This window comes from Erinaceus europaeus, chromosome 1, assembly GCF_950295315.1.
Source record: "Erinaceus europaeus chromosome 1, mEriEur2.1, whole genome shotgun sequence".
In the NCBI taxonomy this organism is placed as follows: Eukaryota; Metazoa; Chordata; class Mammalia; order Eulipotyphla; family Erinaceidae; genus Erinaceus; species Erinaceus europaeus.
The window spans coordinates 186,378,525-186,398,431 of NC_080162.1; the positions used below are offsets into that span (position 1 = coordinate 186,378,525).

The 19,907-nt window shown below is 38.3% G+C and overlaps 1 protein-coding gene and 1 pseudogene across 1 annotated transcript in view; both read left to right on the forward strand.

Moving 5' to 3' along the window:
* CPA6 (carboxypeptidase A6) overlaps positions 1-19,907 on the forward strand; it is a 320,500-nt gene that overhangs the window by 289,983 nt on the left and 10,610 nt on the right. The window lies entirely within an intron of this gene.
* Positions 10,929-11,023, forward strand: LOC132542869 (small nucleolar RNA SNORA70; annotated as a pseudogene).

Below are 19,907 nucleotides of genomic sequence, written 5' to 3' on the forward strand. Positions count from 1 at the left end.
CCATTTGTTGGAGACACTCTTCTTTCCCCATTTAATAGTTTGGGGGCCTTTGTCAAAGATTAGATGTCCATAACGTGTGTGGAGCTTACTTGAGGGCTCTCAATTCTATTCCGCTGGTAAGTGTGTCTATTCATGTTCCAGTACCAAGCAGTTTTGATGACAATGGCCCTATAATACAGTTTGAAATCTGGAAGTATGATGCCTCTGGTTCTGTTCTTTTTTCTCAAGATTGTTTTGGCAATTCTAGGTCTTTTCTGGTTCCAGATAAACATTTGTAACATTTGTTTTATTCTCCTGAAAAATGTGCTTGGGATCTTGATGGGGATAGCATTAAATCTGTAGATGGCTCTGGGTCTTTTTTCTCTGTTTTCTAACCCAAATTGAGCTATAGTCACCTCCTTGGTGTCACAATTATGACCCCTCATTCACTGTCCTGCTGAAGGACAGGTATCCTACCTTTTCCAGCAGTTGTTGTCAGAGCTCACACCAGCAGCTGCTTCCAAGTTGTCATCTTGGCTCCACTGCCCATTTTTTTCTACAATCATGCGTTCACTTCCTTTCTAAGTCACAGCTACACCTATTACTACCTCTGAGTGTTCTTTTTTTTTTCCTCTCTCTCTCTCAGAGAAGAGAAACAGGGACTTACTTCCTTTGCTGTTTTCCAGATTCACCTCCATTTCAGTGATGGTGTAAAAACAAAATTCCTGGTGACCAACACTTTGGTCCTAGTGGAACTAAGGTTCAGAGCCCTCTGGTTATCTTCCCTATCATTTCCTCTTCTGGGAGTATGGATCAAAGTTCTTTTGAGGTGTAGAAGGTGGTTTTTTTGTCTCTGCAATTGCTTCTCCACTGGGCATGAGTGGTTACTGGGAATGACTGATCAATCCATACCCCCAGCTTGTGTCTACTTATTGGGTATACCCCTATTATCTTATGACCTTGTAAATCCATATTAAATCACTAATTTAAAAATGTGGGGCTGGGTGGTAGTGCATCTGGTTGAGCACACATGTTACAATATGCGGGGACCAAGTTTAAGCCCCCAGTCCCCTTATGCAGGAAGCTTCACAAATGATGAAGCAGTTCTGCAGGTGTTTCTCTGCCGTTTTTCCTCGCTATCTCTCCCTCCCCTCTAGATATCTTACTGTCTCTAGCAAATACATAGAGATAGTAAAAAAGATTAAAAAGAAAGACTTAGGGGTAAGTTTTAATAAAGAAAATTATCAGTTTAGTAAAAGTACAATTATGTTCATTGTGACAAATACTATGTAGAGATACATAAAAGATAAATATAAAAGTATACTTCTGTTAAACACCATACTGTAAACCATTAACCATCCAATACAATTTTCAATTAACTAATTTTTAAAAGTGTGCTTGCATTTTTCTCCCAGTGTAACAAATTACCACAAACTTAATGATTTAAAACAACATAAACTTATTTTCTTATAGTTCTGGAGTCCAGAAACCCAAAAAGAATTTTACCTTGCAGAAGATATGGGAAGATCACATATCCTGGAAATGCATGGAGAACTTTTTTTTTAATTTTTATTTATAAAAAGGAAACACTGGCATGTGATCCAGGAGGTGGTGCAATGGATAAAGCACTGAACTCTCAAGCATGAGGTCCCGAGTTCAACCCCCAGCAGCACATGTACCGGTGTGATGTCTGGTTCTTTCTCTCTCCTCCTGCCATTCTCATAAATAAATAAATAAATAAATAAATATAAAATATTTAAAATATAAAAAAAGGAAACACTGACAAAACCATAGGATAAGAGCTGTACAATTCCACACAATTCCCACTACCAGATCTCCGTATCCCATCCCCTCCCCTGATAGCTTTCCTATTCTTTATCCCTCTGGGAGCAGGGACCCAGGGACATTATGGGGAACAGAAGGTGGAACGTCTGGCTTCTATAATTGTTTCCCCGCTGAACATGGGCATTGACAGGTCGATCCATACTCCTAGCCTGTATCTCTCTTTCCCTAGTGGGGCAAAATTTATTTAAAAATAAATAAATAAATAAAAAGCCTAAAGAATAGGGAAGCTGTCAAGGGAGGGGATTGGATATGGAGCTCTGGGGGGTAGCAGGCATTTTGTGGAAATGTACCCCTCTTATCCTGTAGTCTTGTCAATACTTCCATTTATAAATAAAAATTAGAAAATAAATAAATAAATAACTTTTTTTGGTACTGAGAAGCAATTACAAACAGCTTCTGTACCCCGTAGAGCATTTTTAGTCTATACACAGAGAGGGGTAAATATTAGGGAAAGATGACCAGAGGGCTCTGAACTCCAATACCATAAGGACCCAGAGAAAGAAGAAAAAAAAAAAAGGATAAGACACTCAGAAGTACTAATAGGTATAGGTGTGACTTAGAAAAGGACAGAAAGCAGGACCATAGAAAAAAATGAGTAAATAGATATAAATATAGATAAGTAGTTATAGAAATAATAGTTAACCCATATCTTTGGTCTTGGGAGAACTACTGGAGTTTCTAATGGATGGAATGGGGTCACAGAACTCTGGTGGTGGGAAAGGTGAAGAATGATACCCTGTTATCTTATAATTTTGTAAATCAATATTAAGTCACTAATAAAAAATTAAAAAGAGCAGAAGGTAAATACCATTCTTCTTCTTCTAGCGTTTGCCCTTCTTCTGTAGCCAGTCAACAGCGTCAGGTTGAGCCTGATGTAAAGTTTCGAGACCTCCTATGAATCTGGAGAGGTGGCAGTCGTTGACTATGTGGGTCATAGTCTGTCTGTAGCCGCAGGGGCAATTCGGGTCGTCTCTGGCTCCCCAGCGATGGAACATAGTGGCGCACCGGCCATGGCCTGTTCGATAGATAGCGATTGAGGAGGGCCCAATCATAACGTGCTAGGTCAAAGCCAGGTTGACGCTTGCAGGGGTCTGTGATGAGGTGTTTGTTCTTTACCTCAGCTGACTGCCAACTCTGTTTCCAAGAGTCTGGAACAGAGAAGTTCAGTGTAGGCGTAGGGGACCAGATTGGGTGATGAGACGTCAAGCGTAAATACCATAATGGTTATGCAAACAGACTTTTATGCCTGAGGCTCCAAGTTCCCAGGTTCAGTCCCCCATACCACCATAAACCAGATCTAAACAGTGCTCTGGTAGAAAAAAAAAGGAAGAAAGAAGAAAACAACTATGGGGCCAGGTGGTGGCATACCCAGGTTTGAGCCACTGGTCCCCACAAGTGATGAAGCAGTGCTACAGGTGTCTCTCAGTCTCCCTGTCTATCTCCCCCTTCCTCTCAATTTCTGGCTATCTCTATCTAATAAATAAATAAAGAGAATTTTTTTTAAATTGAAATGCTTTAAAAGACTAGCAAACACTAAAATAAAAAGCAATTCCTGAAATCAACAAATAAACATTGACATCTTTATGCAACTATTTTCTTATGAAGCAGTGGAGTATAGATATTTAAAAAAGATAGCCTAGCAGCCAGATGGTAACACACCTGGTTGAGCACATACAGTACCATGTGGCGAGGACCCATGTTCGATCCCCATTCCCTACCTGCAAGGAGAAAGTTCTATGAGCAGTGAAGTAGTGCTACAGGTGCCTCTCTGTCTCTCTCTATCTCTATCCTGTTCCCTCTCAATTGGTCTCTGTTGTAGCAAATAAAAAGAAATGAGAACCAAAAAATAAAAAATTTCTGTTGGGCTTTTGCTGTGAAGTTTAAACAAAACAGGTCTATTTAGGTAATTCATGATGGCCTGTCTGTTTGCCCGGGTCAACATGTGAGTAGTAGCTCTCAGGGGCTTCTCTCTCTTCTCTCTCTTCCTGTCTCTCTCTACCTAAGTGGCCCCCCCATCAAGATGGGAGTAGGGGGCTTCTCTATCTCTCTTTCTCTGTCTCGTCCTCTTCTCTCCCTCTCTGTCGGGCTTCAGGCCCCTAGGTGAGCACCCATCGACATGTGAGTAAGAGAGCTCTTGGGGCCTCTCTCTCTCTCTCTCTTTCTCTTTGCCTTGCTCTCCTCTTTCTCTCTCTAGGCCTAACATATGGATGTTCTCAATTTTCCTGAATAAAGTTTAAAATACCTGAAAAAAATAAAATAAAAATTATGGTGGGAAAATAGAAGAAAAAGGCTAGCTAGAAATCTGGCAGGAACCACTAGTCCCTAAACTTAGTTTATTAGCATCCAGGTTCAACACATGCAGGTCTAGGGGAGATCAGACAGGAACAGCAACAGTAGAAGGGAGGTGAGAAGAAAGCCAAAAAGTCTGGACTTCTGTCAGGTGCTTGGTTAAGTAAATTCCCACACCCACAAGCCCTTGTGAGTTTAAGTAAGGTATGCTCTTGACATCAACCTGATGTCAACCATATGCTAATTATATTTGTCACATAATTAATTCCTTTTGCTCCTTTCCTAGTCTTTTCCAGCTCCTAGTAGTCACTTACATTCTTTGCCTTAGGACCTTTGCCTCTGCCTGCAAAGCCATTGGTACAATGTCCTTGACTCTGACTAAACTTCTCTCTGCTTCTGTCACAAAGCTTTCTCTTCCGTCTGTAGTCACATATCTCTAAGATACTAAATATTATATTCAGTTTCTCTCCAGATAATCTGGGGTAATCTCCCCACCTCAGTGTTTGTAATTTATCACACCTCCAAAGACACTTTTCCATATAAAGCAACATTCACAGGTTTTATGAATTAGGATATAGCAATCTGGCAAAAATTATTTCACCAATAAGGCCAGTAGAAAGAAATGGCCCCAGATCCAATCCTTTATTCCCTCCTAACCCTGTGCCAAATCATTGGGATATTTTAAACTAAGAAAGTATGAGGATGGCTGGGGTGACAGCATAATGACTGTCCAAAAGACTTTCATGCCTGAGGCTCTGAGGTTCCAGGTTCAATAGCCAGCATTACCAGAAGCCAGAGCTGAGCAGTGCTCTGATCTCTCTCTGTGTAGCTTTCGTTCATGAAGAATAAATAAATGAAAATTTTAACAAGAAAGTACATGGAAAAGTTTTGATTTCTAGTAGCCTTACCTCAGGACTTCTGAAGATACACACTGGAGAACCTGGAGTCATGGAGTCCCTTCAATAATTCAGCAAAGGTTTGACTAAAACAATAATAGTTCAATTGAGTTTATTGGAATGAAATTTGAGTATATGTGCTGCCGAAGCAAGTACATGGAATGAAATTAAAACAATGGCACCAACAATTCTTTGTAGCTTGTCAAATGCAGTAAATGAATGTTATACATACGATTTATAATATAAGAGAAGAGAATCTGAGAAACGATTAGATAAGTTTGGACAAAGAATAAAGTTTTAATGTAAGGAAAATTGTGTTCTGGGAATTAATTAGTTTGCTTACAGACCATGTTTCAGAATGCAACCCATTCTTGGAGACTCCCTGTACTTTAAGTGCAAAAACTAAAACCATTTAAGTAACATACTACGCATTACTAAATTTTATCCTCAGATACTTAAAATAGAAATCTAAGAATGGTAAGAAAAAGTATGTAACTGTATTGGAGTTGTTTTGTTTTTTCATCTAAACTGAAATCATAAACTGTCAATGCAGTACAAAGTCTTAAAATTACTCTCTAGCCTGACAATTCTCAGCCTTTATTTCTGCTATAACACATACAACTGATAATGAACACAGTCCTGTGGTTAGTTCCAAGGAAACCCATTCCAAATTTATATTTACTGTACCCTTCTGAAAGAAGATTTTAGAATAAATTAAGTCATTCATCAGGATAACCAAACTATTTTTTTTTTTTTTGCTAAGTAATTTTATAACTTGCTACTCTGAAATAATGCCCCTCACAAGTGATAGTAATGCATTGTCTCCACACTGCAGAGAGAGCCAGTGATTTGGGGCCTAAAGCCATTCAGAACAAATGCTGAGAGAACAGCTGCATACCTGCCACTAAGCTCATTGGAACTGCAGCTCCTATGGGAGCCAGTCATGAATTTCAGCCCACTGTGCCGATCTTTTCTTTAAAGCTACCTGCTTCCTTTTTTTCTTTTTTTTAAACCAGAGTAGTGATTGTCTCTGGCTTGCATTGGTGGGGGAGAGATTAAACCTGGGACTCTGGAGCCCCAGGCATGAGAATCTCTTTGCATAACTATTTTTCTATCTACCTCTCCCACATCTTGTTACTGAAGACTAGTGCTTATGAAAAGAAGAAAACTCTTGTCTTTGATAACAAAATGAGGAAGGAGGTAACTTTAAAGAAGAGGCAGGCATTTGAAGAAATCTTGTTAAGTAAGATAAGCCAAAAAGCAAAGGATGAATACCAGATGATCTCACTCAGAGGTAGAACTTAAGCAACAAGGACTGACTGAAAGAGAAAACACGGGAGTCGGGCGGTAGCGCAGCAGGTTAAGCGCACGTGATGCAAAGCACAAGGACCGGCAATAGGATCCTGGTTTGAGTCCCCAGCTCCCCTCCTGCAGGGGAGAGTCCCTTCACAGGCGGTGAAGCAAGTCTGCAGGTGTCTATCCTTCTCTCCCCTCTCTGTCTTCCCCTCCTCTCTCCATTTCTCTCTGTCCTATCTAACAACGACATCAATAACAACAACAATAACTACAGCAACAATAAAAAAAAAAGGGCAACAAAAGGGAAAATAAATATAAAAAAATTAAAAAAAAAAAAAGAAAGAGAAAATACAAAGTAAAACTTGGATATGGTGTGGTGTACTGCACCAAAGCAAAGGATTCTAGGGAAGGAGGATGGCAAAGGGCCAGAGAAGACCTTGGGAGCCTGGTTCAAGACAGTAGAAATGGGCCTAAGGTAGAGGTGAGTGTTTTGCATGTGACTATCATTGAGAAGATCAGAAATTGCAACAAATGTACTGTAAATCATTAACTCCCCAGTAAAGTGATAAAAGAAAATAAAAACAAGGCCTTATTTTAAATAAAATCTTTTTTTTTTTTTTTTGCTCTGTCCATCTTGAGTACCACCCAGTCTTCTTGTCCTTACCCTCTACCCAGGACTCCAGATCCATGCCTGACCTCTCTCAGGCTCCTTTGGTGCCCCTAGTCAGCACAGCACACTTTATGACTGGAGCATACCCTGCCATGTCTTGTTCCCTGCTTTCCTCATATGCGTACATCTTGTCTCCTTCTGGATTTATGAGGTCCTTGTAGAGTTTCCCATCTCAATGCTCCAAAGCTAAAGAGGTGATGTACAGAAGGAAAGATCACAGAAGTGTTCAGCACAGAGATGTAGGCTATTTTATTTGACAAGACTAAAGTCTCTCCACTCTGCAGTGCAGAAAACTGTTAATGTATTCTGCAGCTGTTCTGCATGTGAAGCTGTAAGACTTTTCTCTCTGCTTCAGAAATGTATTGGCTTCCATAAACTAAGGGAAAACTAATAGCCTCTAGGTTCTCATACTAAAACTTGAAGAGTAATAAGATTGATGCTTCTTGTTTCTTCCCCTACAAATCTCTTTTGTCACTATTCCCAGGATACTGAATATTCTGCTATTATTGTTTGTTTCCATGAAATTGAGTGTGCTGATACTTTAACCCTCTGCTATCTATATTTCTATGGCAAAGTAAATATTTCTGATCAAAGTCAATGTTACTGAGGCCAAATTTGGACAGAACTCCGGATTATGTTTACTGCATAGTTACTTACAATCCCAAAGGGATTTACTTGTCAATAACATTCGTAAACTGCTTCTTTGCATTTTAGCAAAAGACTGGATAGTGTCCCCAATAGGGTATAAGTATGATTAGATTTAGTGGTTTTCTTTCCAGCAGAATTAATTTGTTTTCATCTTAGAAGCTCCACTATTCAGGGTTCTGATTTATTTTGTAAAGGAGGTTGAGGAAAGCAAATACTCAGAAATTATAGAAGAATTTTGAATGATATTCCAATCTGTTACAGAATCAGTATTTGATTTGCTTTTAAATACTGGCAGAATGCCAATCTATAAATAAACTGTAAAATGCTACAGAGTATGCTAATGTCTAGTGTGCTTCTTAGGCAAACAGCATTAACATGACTCTTATTAATATTAACAATTTCTCTCATAAATAATTATAAAATAAAATGATTTTTGTTTTATTTTGCATAGAACAGTAGGGAAACATTGTGTTAGGTGCAATAGGAAGAAATCTATGCAGATAATTTTGACAAATGATGCTAGGTTTTAAGTCAATTTTAGTAGAACAAGTATTAGGGGAGCAGATAGTAGAAGAACCTAACCCATCCTAGAGGGACTGAAGATCCGATGAAGGAGTAGTAGCTAGAGTAAGCACTAAAAGACAAATAAAACGGTGTCAGGCAGTGGTACACCCAGTGTAATAGAATTGAAAGCACAGGAATAAGCACCCATACATATGGACAACCCATTTTTGACAAAGGGGCCTACATTATAGAGAAAGGAGAATCTCTTTAACAAGTTGGAGTTGGGAAAATTGGATTGAAATGTGCAAGTAAGTGAAATTGGACCACTGCCTATTACCATACATATGTCAAATCCAAGTGGATCAAAGACACATACATTAGTCCAGAAACTACTAAATACATAGAAGAAAACATTGGCAGAACACTTCACAATCTAAGCTTTAGAAATGTCCTCAAAGATTCAACTTCAACAATAAAGAAAACAAAAACCAATGGAACGACATCAAACTGAAAAGCTTCCACATGGAAAAGAGTACCATCACCCAAACAGAAAGACACCCAACTGAATGGGAAAAGATCTTTATACAACATACTTACATACTTCAGATAAAAGGCTAAGAACCAAAGTAGATGAAGAACTCAGTAAACTTAGCAGCAAAAAAAAAAAAAAAAAATGGATACAAAGAAAAGAAAAGGAGAAAAGGAAAGGAAAGAAGAGAAGAGAAGAGAAGAGAAGAGAAGAGAAGAGAAGAGAAGAGAAGAGAAGAGAAGAGAAGAGAAGAGAAGAAAAAAGAAAGGAATGAAACATTACAAAATGCAGTGAAAACATGAACAGAAACTTCACTGAGGAAAAGACTCAGGGAACCAACACACACATGAGAAAGTGCTCAGTCATTGATGGACAGAGAGATGCAAATAAAGACAGCAGTAAAGATACCACCTTGCACTCATGAGAATGTCATATTAAAACATTTGAAAGGACAATAACAACAAATGTTGGAGAGGATGTGGGGGAAAAGAGACAGTTTTGCACTGCTGGTAGGAGTGTAAATTGGTCCGACCTTGTGGAATAGTTTGCAAGTTCCTCAGAACACTAGAAATGGACCTACCCTATGACTCAGAAATGTCTCATGGTATCATGAAGTAGATTCTACCACAGTACTCTGAGATCATTTTTAAAATGTTACTCACAAGTACGATGATGTGATATACTCTTGAATTAGACTGACTATAATATTCTTCCAAAATTAATATTAATTGAGTACAATTCCATTTAAAATCTTAAGAAAGTTTTCCATGTTACTTTCTGCTTTAGGAGAATTCAACTAATTATGAGTTAAGTGGAAAAATACATAGACCCGGGGCCAGGCGGTGGTGCACCTGACTGAGCACACATGTTGCAATGCGCAGGGACCTGAGTTTGAGCCCCTGGCCCCCACCTGCATGGGGAGAGCTTTGTGAGTGATGAAGCAGGGCTGCAGGTGTCTGTCTCTCACCTTCTCTATCACCCTCTTCCCTCTCTACTTCTGGCTGCCTCTATCCAATAAATAAAGATTTTAAAAAAATTTTTTTAAAGAAATATATATAGACCCTTAATAGTAACACAAACATATCTTGCCTGATATCAAAACATACTTTCATGCTTTATAGGCTGATAGGGTAAGAATGTGGAAATAAACAAATAGATCAACAGAACAAAGGCCAGGCAGTAGCACGCCTTGTTGAGAGCATACATCACCATGCACAAGGATCCAGGATCAAGCTTCTAGTCCTCACCTGTGGGGGTGGTAGAAGGGGAATGCCTTCATGAGCAGTGAAGAAGGTCTGCAGGTGTCTATCTTTCCCTATCTTCCCCTCCCCTCTCAATTTCTTCTTGTCTTATCAAATAAAATGAAAAGAGAGAGATAACAGAACAGAAAATCCATAAAGTTAATAGAATTTATTTGACAGACCCCACACACACACACACACACACACACTATCCAGAAGTAACATGTTTTCTTTCTGTATTATTTAGCGGCTCTGATAATTTATTAAGATTAATTTATATGTTAATATTTTGAGCATTCCTGGACCCCCCAAATAACCTACAAACCATAACTAATAGGAACATTCTCCTTTCAGACAGTGAGTAACCCATTTGACCCAGTTTGTATTTCAATTCAATGCAGGGTATAAGGGTGATCTGGCTGTTACATCTGTCACCCCACTGATCGCCAGGGTTGATTCAGCTGGTCTGGCTGGCTAGGTGGGTGTCCCCTTCCTCCCTCACCCCTCCAAGTGGACTCCCAGCTCCATCTAAGAGGATTAAGTGGACTGCCTTCCCCAATAGAGACTAACCAGTCTTTCGTGGAGGGTATATGAGTAGCTGCACTCCCCTGCTAGAACCTCCAAAGAAGCTCTCCATTCAATACTAAAATGATAGCCTATTTAATAAATGATGGCTATCAATATAGAAAAATAGACCAGGTGACTGGTTTAATTTTAATTAAAATTTAAAAAAAAGAATAGGAAAGCTATCAAGGGAGGGGATAAATAGGATACAGAGTTCTGGTGGTGGGAATTTTGTGGGATTATACTTCTCTTATCCTATGGTCTTGTCAATATTTCCATTTTATAAATAAATTTTAAAAGAAGAAAACAAACAAAAAACAGACCATGTGACCATATACTATATATATTATATATAAAAATTAATTAAGAAGAATTAAAAACTTATAAGGAAAAATAGAATTATAAACTTTTTGGAAGAAGACCTAGAGGTTACATTTAACCTTGAATAGGGATTTTTTTATTTGTTTCTGCAGAGCCCAGAGTACAATGGCTACAAACTGCACTCTCCTTGGCAGCCAATACTGCTTGTAGTGGGTTGCCCTAAGAGACCATGGAAACACCCACTCCCAGCAGAGGTTTATGTCTGACCTCAAGTTTTCCCTAAACTTAGACACCATCCAGGTGACCAGGATTTACAAGTCCTATCTGCACCATACTGAGAAACAAGGAGCATGTGGTTGAAGTCTTGTGCAGACCCTTGACACCAGAAGACCCACATCTCAAAGAAGCTGCGCCTTATCAGGACTAATGCTGATGAATTTGAACTTGAGGTAGCTGAAAAATAGTTCATCCAAAATCAATAATTATGATTCCTGTCAACAAATGGCAGGTCCTAAACTCATTTGAGCCTCCGAGGTTGTGATTGCTTATTCATGCCCATACAAATCTCATTCTTCCTATAAAAGGAAAATCAAAAAGGGAGAGGGAAAGGATATTTTTAACCAAGAAAAGAAACTCAAAAGTGATTTATAAAGAAAAGACACAATGGTCTGGGGAGATAGCATAATGGTTATGCAAAGACTTTTATGCTTGAGGTACCAACAATGCCAGGTTCAATCCCCAGCACAGGGGAGGGAAAGGGAGGGAAAGATAAAGAAAGGGAGGGAAGACTAGGAGAAGGCAAGGAAGGATAGGGGAGGGGAGAGCAGGGGAGAAGAGGAGAGGAAAGGGGAGGGGAGGGATAGGGAGGGGAAGGGACAAAAATTGCATCAACTTTAAAATGTCAGCTACCATAAACAAATGAACTGAAAAATTACATGTCTGAAAATAAAAAACAGTACAGATAAACAGCTACACAAAGCATTTTTATACAAGGATAAGAAAAAGATAAACAGCCCAAAGGAGTTAAGGACATGACTAAGCAATTCAGAGAAGCAGCCATTCTAAAATAAACATATGAATCAATGCTCAAGTATATTCACAATAAAGAAGGCAAAGTAAATTTTGCCCTCAAAAAAAGATACATTTGTAGAGTAATGCTAGTAAGGATTAAAGAGTAATTATACTATATATACTGTGGAAGTGTAAACAGTAATGGTCTTAGTAAGCAATCTGACAAAAATCTATAAGAATTAAAAATAAAAGTCTTTTAAAAGCTTTGGACCAGCAAAGAATTACAAAAGCCAGACCTTCCACCTTCTGCACCTCATAAATAATTTTGTTCCATATTCCCAGAGCAGTTAATGTTAGAAGAAGATGACCAGAGATACTCTGAACTACAATTCCATCAGGCCCCAGAGAGACAGTGGAAGGGGAAGGACACTCTGTGAAGTAGTAGGTGTGACCTAGAGAGGAATAGAAGGCAGGACCATAGAAAGAAATGAGCAAACTACTCAACTAGGAAAAGACAACACCCATGTCCAGCAGAGAAACAATTACAGAAGCCAGAATTCCTACCTTCTGTACCCCAGAAAGAATTTTGGTCCATATTCCCAGTGGGGGAGAAATGATAGAGAGAAGATGAACAGAAGATTCTGAACTCCAACTCCATCAGGACCCATAGAGAGAAGAGGAAAAATGGAAGGACATTCAGAAGTAGTAAGCAGTGTACATGTTACTTAAAAAGGAAAAGAAGATGGGACCATGGAAAAAGTAGGTATATATATATTAAACCTATATCTGTGTCCTTAGGAGAACTACTGTGGCTTCCAGTGGAGAGAATGGGGACACAGAACCCTGGTGGTAGAAACAGTGCAGAATTATACCCCTGTTATCTTATAATTTTGTAAATCAATATTAATTCACTAATAAAACATTTAAAAAAAAAGGGCCAATATAGAATTAATAGTCAACCCTTACCTATGACCTTGGGAGAACTACCACAGTTTCCAATGGAGAGATGCTGAGAAAGTTGTGAAATTACACCACTGCCTGTTGTCATAAAATATTGTGAATCAATACTAAATCCCTAATAAATGTTTTTTTAGTTTTGGACCATCTGAATTTAACAATTTAAAATGAATACTTCTACTTTAGTGCATCACCCAACACAGTATCCTACTCCTGAAAATCTGTGTCAAATAAAAATTTCCATGTACAGATAGGTGTACCATATCATTGTACTATTTGTTGCCTTTGTTGGATTGGTAGTAATGTCCCCTCTTTCTTTCTTCTAGTATTATTATACAAAACAAAACAAAAAAGAAAGTCTGATAATAGGCAGGTGAGAAGCTGAATTACCACAATATTCAATATAGCAGCTACATTCAGTAAATTTAGAGGCAATCTACAAAATTATTTATGAGGTGCAGAAGGTGGAAGGTCTGGCTTCTGTAATTCTCTGCTGGTCCAAAACTTTTAAAAGAATTTTATTTTTAATTCTTATAGATTTTTGTCAGATTGCTTACTAAATTTTTAGATAGCTTAATAAATTAAATTTTTAGAGACAAGCATTCAAAAATGCAAAAATAACTCATGAAAGTATCCTGCCATGGGGTCAGATAGTAGTGCACCCAGCAGAATGTTAGAATGTTTACCATGTTAGAGAGTCTGAGTTCAAAACACACACACACACACACACACACACACACACACACCACACACACACCTGCAGCAGGCAAGCTTCATAAGCAGTGGAGCAATGATGCAGGTAGATCTCTTGCTCTCTGTCCTCTTTATCCCTCCTGCCTCTCTTAGTATATCTCTATGAAAAGGGGGGGGGGGAAGGTCACTGGAGTCGTGGATTCATCAAGCAAGCACCAAGGTCCAGTGACAACATAATCCTAGCGGCAAAAGACAAGAAAAGGAAGGGAACTGGGGGAGGGGAGGAGGAGAAGGAGGAGAGGGACAAGAAAATGCTATCATATTATGATTTCCCTAGATACAGCTTACTGAAAACATAGCTGCTTCTGTCAACTCAGTCTCCAAAGACTCTGGTTGCTTCTATACATAAAACCCATTTTTTTCTGTTTTTAATTGGTTTTTTTTTTAACATAAAACCCTGCAATTTTGTATTTACTTTTCTTTTACCTCAGATCTTTTTTCTTCATTTATATACATTTTACATACACAATTGAGAAAACATTAAAGAAATATACCAGGGGAGTCCGGTGGTAGCGCAGTGTGTTAAGCACAGGTGGCACAAAGCACAAGGACTGGCTTAAGGATCCCGGTTCAAGCCCCCAGCTCCCCGCCTGCAGGGGAGTCGCTTCACAAGTGGTGAAGCAGGTCTGCAGGTGTCTATCTTTCTCTCCCCCTCTCTGTCTTCCCCTCCTCTTTCCATTTCTCTCTGTCCTATCCAACAGTGACGACATCAATAACAACAATAATAACTACAACAATAAAACAACAAGGGCAACAAAAGGGAATAAATAAATCAGCAATTTAAAAAAAAAGAAAAAAGAAATATGACACCAGTTAAAAAATTAGCAAATCAGCAGCCTGACACACCCTATTTCATCCTTTGGAATGTTCTATTTTTAATCATATAATTTATAAAATTGAATGTTTTCTCCACTAACTATTCAACTATAACCATTTTTTCTTGTGTTTATTAAATTAACTCTCGAAAGACTATTCTTAGAGACATCAGTGATTGTTTTAAAAATATGCAGAGAAATACTCACTGGATAGGCTGCAGTACACATTTTGGCATAAGCACTCCAGTTAGGAAATTGGCCAAGAACTTCGTGTGTTTGCCTTCTTTCATGTTACCACTGACACAATACCTTCACATTGCTCAAGTCTGGAAACTCGACTGCATGTGTCTCGTTGGTTTCTGTCCTTGCTGAGGCTTCACCACTCCAGGCCTGCTTTTTCAGACAGAGAGAGAGAGACAGAGACAGAGGGAGAAGGGGGAAGACACCACAGTATAGAAATTTTCTCCAGTTTGGCAGAGACCAGGCTAGAACTTGGGTCACGCACACCGAAGCAGACACACCATCCAGGTTCAATGTTTTGTCAGCTTATCTCATTTTATCTTAAGATAGTCAAATCTTTCTATCTCTAAAATATTCTTTCCAATTTTTTGTTTTTTGTGTTGTAAGCAAGGTCAGCTCACAAGTAAGATATGTATATAAATTCAATATAAGTCTATACCAGCAATACACTTAAAATGTCTTACTGATTGTATGAGCAAATGAAAACATTTAGAGGACCTAGTGGGGGCTGTGTTCTTATGTGTTATGCATGTACAAACTATTGTATTTACTGTTGACTAACATTAATACCCCAATAAAGAAATTCTAAAAAAAGAAAATATTTGGAGGCCAAAAAAATAAGAATTCTCATCTACTAAAAAAATATCTGACTCCACTGGATTATTGATATCTCTATTCCTCTTTATATCCTCTCACTAATTTTCATTGTTTTTCTGACTTCTTCCTCTATATTTACCCTGTTATTTATATAAACAATGCCTAAGACTTTTCCTTTCTACAAAAAAAAAAAAAGCCTTATCTTACTCTTGAGTTTCCTTACAATCATAGCTCTGTACCATTCTTCCCTTGTAAATCAAGTACCCTGACAAAAAGTATTCTCAATATCTCCTATGGATATTCCACTTATTCCTATTTATTCCTTTAAGGATCCGGAGAGAGAGGAGAAAGAAAAGAGAAATGAAAGGATACTTGGAAGTAGCAGCCGTGACTTAGAAAGGAAGAAAAAGCAGGACCACAGGAAGAAAAGGGCATAGATAGATAGACAGACAGACAGACAGACAGACAGATAGATAGATAGATATAGAAATAATAGTCAACCCATATCTGTGATCTAGGGAGAACTAATGCAGTTCCAATGGAGGGAATGGGGACACAGAACTCTGGTGGTGGGACAGGTGTGGAATTATACCCCCGTTACCTTATAATTTTGTAAATCAATATTAAATCACTATTAAAATTTTAAGTCAAAATAAGCAATAAAACTATAACAAAACAAAGCAAGTTACTAATCATATGCATATATCCATATATATGGAAAAAATAGTGCACCCCCCAAATATCTATGTCCACCTAGAATTCCAGAATATAACTTTATGACTTTATTTGAAAATAAGGTCCTTGCAGAAGTAATTTGTTAAGATGAAATCTTACTGAATCAGGGGAAGCCCTAAAAATAATTACTGATGTCCTTATGAGAGGACACACACAGAGAAGATAATTATGAAGACAGAAGCATACAAATGATAATTCTATAGTAAATCAGTGAATACCTAGGGATTCCAAGAGCTGCCTGAAGCTAGAAGAACATGGAGATGATTCTTCCCCAGAACATTTAGAGGGCTTCCAGTGCTTGACTTTAGAAATGTAGCTACAAAAAGCATGAAATCATAAATTTTCTACTGTTGTGAGCTTTCAAATTTATAATGATTTACTGCATCAGCCTTTGGAAATGAATACACACACCATATCTGCCACGATACTAAAAACAGATCATTGATATTTCAACCCATAACACTTTATTTCTCTAGATATATTGATATTTTCATGTAGAAAAATAGTCATTTTGTGATTTTAGTTCCTAAAATTATTATCACTGTTACCTCAATTTCATTCTGTTCCCTTTCTTCTGATTTCTGGTTTCCTGTTTTAAAACATTTCTTCATTTTCTTTTCTCCTTCACTACTTTCTGTTGGATGAGTCAGTTATTTCTGTAGGTGATTATGTTTGTGTTCTATTTTCTTTTTCTTTCTTTCTTTTTTTTTTTTTGTCTCCTGGAGGCTATTTTTTCCCTTTTGTTGCCCTTGTTTATTGTTGTTGCTATTATTGTTGTCGTTGCTGTCGTTATTGTTGGATAGAACAGAGAGAAATTGAGAGAGGACGGGAAGACAGAGAGGGGGAGAGAAAGATAGACACCTGCAGACCTGTTTCATCTCATGTGAAGTGACCCCCCTGCAGGTGGGGAGCCAGGGGGTGGAACGCGCATTCTTGCACGGGTCCTTGCGCTTTGCGCCATATGTGCTTAACCCGCGGTGCTACCGCCCCGCCCCTATTTTTCTTCATTTGTTCTATTTTTCTTCGTTTGTGTTTTTGTTTCGTTTTGTTTGCCTCCAGGGTTATTATTACTGGGATTCTATGCCTGCATTACGAATCCACTGCTCCTGTGGACTTTTTTTGTTTGGATAGGACAGAGAAAAATTGAGAGGGGAGGGATACATAGAGAGGGAGAGAGAAAGATGGACACCTGCAGACCTGCTTCACCACTTGTGAAGCTTCCCCCCTGCAAGTGAGGAACCGGGAGCTTGAACCAGGATCTTTGCACAGGTGGTGATTGTTCTTCCCAACAACTATGCTTATGTTTTTTCTCCATCAAGTTCTAGATGATTTTACTCTTTTTATACACACACACACACCTTCTTATCAATTTGTTATCTTCTAGAATAGGGAAGACAAGCATTTATTTTATTTATTTATTTATTTATTTATTTTTGCCAAAAACAGTTTGGATAGGTACATCATTCATGGCCCACCCATACAAAATTATTAATTAGCAGCTAATATTAGTTTGAAAAAACTCCTAGAGTTAGATACTTTCAAAACCCATCTGCAGTTGTCTTGGCAGGGCCACATCAAATGATTTCTCATGCTGCATACCAGACATTCCCCACCCCTGCTCTAGAATTTGATATTATATTGTTAGATGATTTTTCCTTTGAATGTTGCCTCTTAAGAAGACAGATTCTACTAAGTTGCTTGCTTTCCTGTAATTTTCATATCAAGTGAGCTTTACAGAATTATTTTGTTGGAATAATTTCTCCAAGGGTATATTCAAACTATGTAAACAGTATATACTTTTCAAAATATTCTGTGCCAGAGACTATCTTTATTACATGCTCAAATTTCAATGGGAGTGCAACTAGATATAAAAATCTAGATGCATGTCTCCTTTTCAAAAACTATTTTGGAAGGATTACAGTACTGTTAATATTGAAGAGTCAAATGTGAATCTAATTCTTGTTCTTTTATAAATGGCATCTCTCTCTGTCTCTGGAATTATTTCCTTTTCTTACATTTTAATTTACCAGTAAGTCAAAATATTCTTATTGTCTACCAAACAAAAGAGAAAAAGGAAAGTAAATCCATTTAATTAAGTAAATCTCCTTAATTTTAAGGAAACGTCAATTAGTGCTTGTTAAAATATTTAACTTTAGTTTTCCTCTGTTAGGAGCTCTACAATCAAATGTTGTTATTCTGTTTATCGTAACATCTTATCCTGTTTTCAGTGATCTTGAGAATATTTGCTAGTATTGCTACAAATTCTTGTTTTCCTCTCACTCATTAATTTTGCTCCCTCTGGCATTAATTGATTTTTTTTTTTTTTTAACCAGATCACTGCTTAGCTCTGGCTTATGGTGGTGAGGGGTATTGAAACTGGAACTATGGAGCCTCAGGCATGAAAGTCTGTTTGCATAAACATTATGCTATCTACCCCTGCCACAACTGTTTAATTTGTCATCTCTCCTTTCCAGTCCTTTGCACCTGGAATGTCAAATGTCTTATTTGCCTATTGCTTTTGGAGTTTCAGCTATAGTTTTTATATTATATTATTCTGAGTCCCATCCATATTTCACTTTGTTCTAAGACATTTCCAAAATTAGACCCATGGGAAGAAACTCACAATTGCTGTTAAGTCCCACATCTTGACTTTCTTTTTTTTTTTTTTTTTTTTTAATTTTTTATTTAAGAAAGGATTAGTGAACAAAAACATAAGGTAGGAGGGGTACAACTCCACACAATTCCCAACACCCAATCCCCATAACCCACCCTCTCCCATGATAGCCTTCCCATTCTCTATCCCTCTGGGAGCATGGACCCAGGGTCGTTGAGGGTTGCAGAAGGTAGAAGGTCTGGCTTCTGTAATTGCTTCCCCGCTGAACATTGGCGTTGACTGGTCGGTCCATACCCCCAGTCTGCCTCTCTCTTTCCCTAGTAGGGTGTGACTCTGGGGAAGCTGAGCTCCAGGACACATTGGTGGGGTCTTCAATCCAGGGAAGCCTAGCCAGCATCCTGGTGGCATCTGGAACCTGGTGATTGAAAAGAGAGTTAACATATGAAGCCAAACAATTTGTTGAGCAATCATGGATCCCAAGCTTGGAATAGTGGAGAGGAAGTGTTAGGGAGGTACTCACTGCAAACTCTAGTGTAGTCCTGCTTTCAGGTATATATTTTGCAGTAGTTTATGGATACGTGTGCACATAAGCTCTCTCTCACAGAAACTGGTGTATATCTAGGTTATGGGACTTTGTTAGAAAGTGAACTACCTGAGATGAAATTAGAGTGTACTATTAAAGGAAAGGTCTCACCCGAGTAATGAAGCTGAAGGGTTGTCATTCCATACGTGAAGTCTCTGGATACATTCTGAGGTGAAGCATGTTGAGGTAGCAATTGTTGCTTTGGTTAGGTTGTGATCGGCAGATGCAATGTTATTTGGTTTGGATTGGGAGATGCATACGGGAAAGCGGGCCCTATCCAAGGGTTCCAGGACTGGGGGAAGTAGGGGCTCTATAGTGAAGATGTGAGGTTCCTGCTGTCTTAGGGTTCAAAAAGACAATCAATAGTTAATATTATCATCACATTATTTGTTAATTGGGTTAACTTTGAAAAGTCCCTTTGTTATGGTTTGCTGGACAGTACCCAGTATCTTGTATATAGCTGTGCTATTGGAAGCTTCTAATCTACTTGGTCTAGGCTTTTGAGAGAGTCCGCATATCAAATACATAGCCTATATATTAAAAAGATTCAGTTTGTCTTTTGAGAAACTTTGAGACATACAATTGATTTCCCCCTCTCATATTAATTAGCTACTGATTTATATGTCTACATTTTGCTAGGAGTGTACATAAACACCATTCCCACCACCAAAGGACTGTGACCCATCCCTCCCGCCCACTCCCACCCCCCACTGGCTACCCCTCACCACTGGGTTTTTACTTTGGTGCCCTAACATCTTGACTTTCTTATAAATTATACTTGTGTCTTCAAGATTTAGCCAAATTTGGTTTTGTTGTCTTT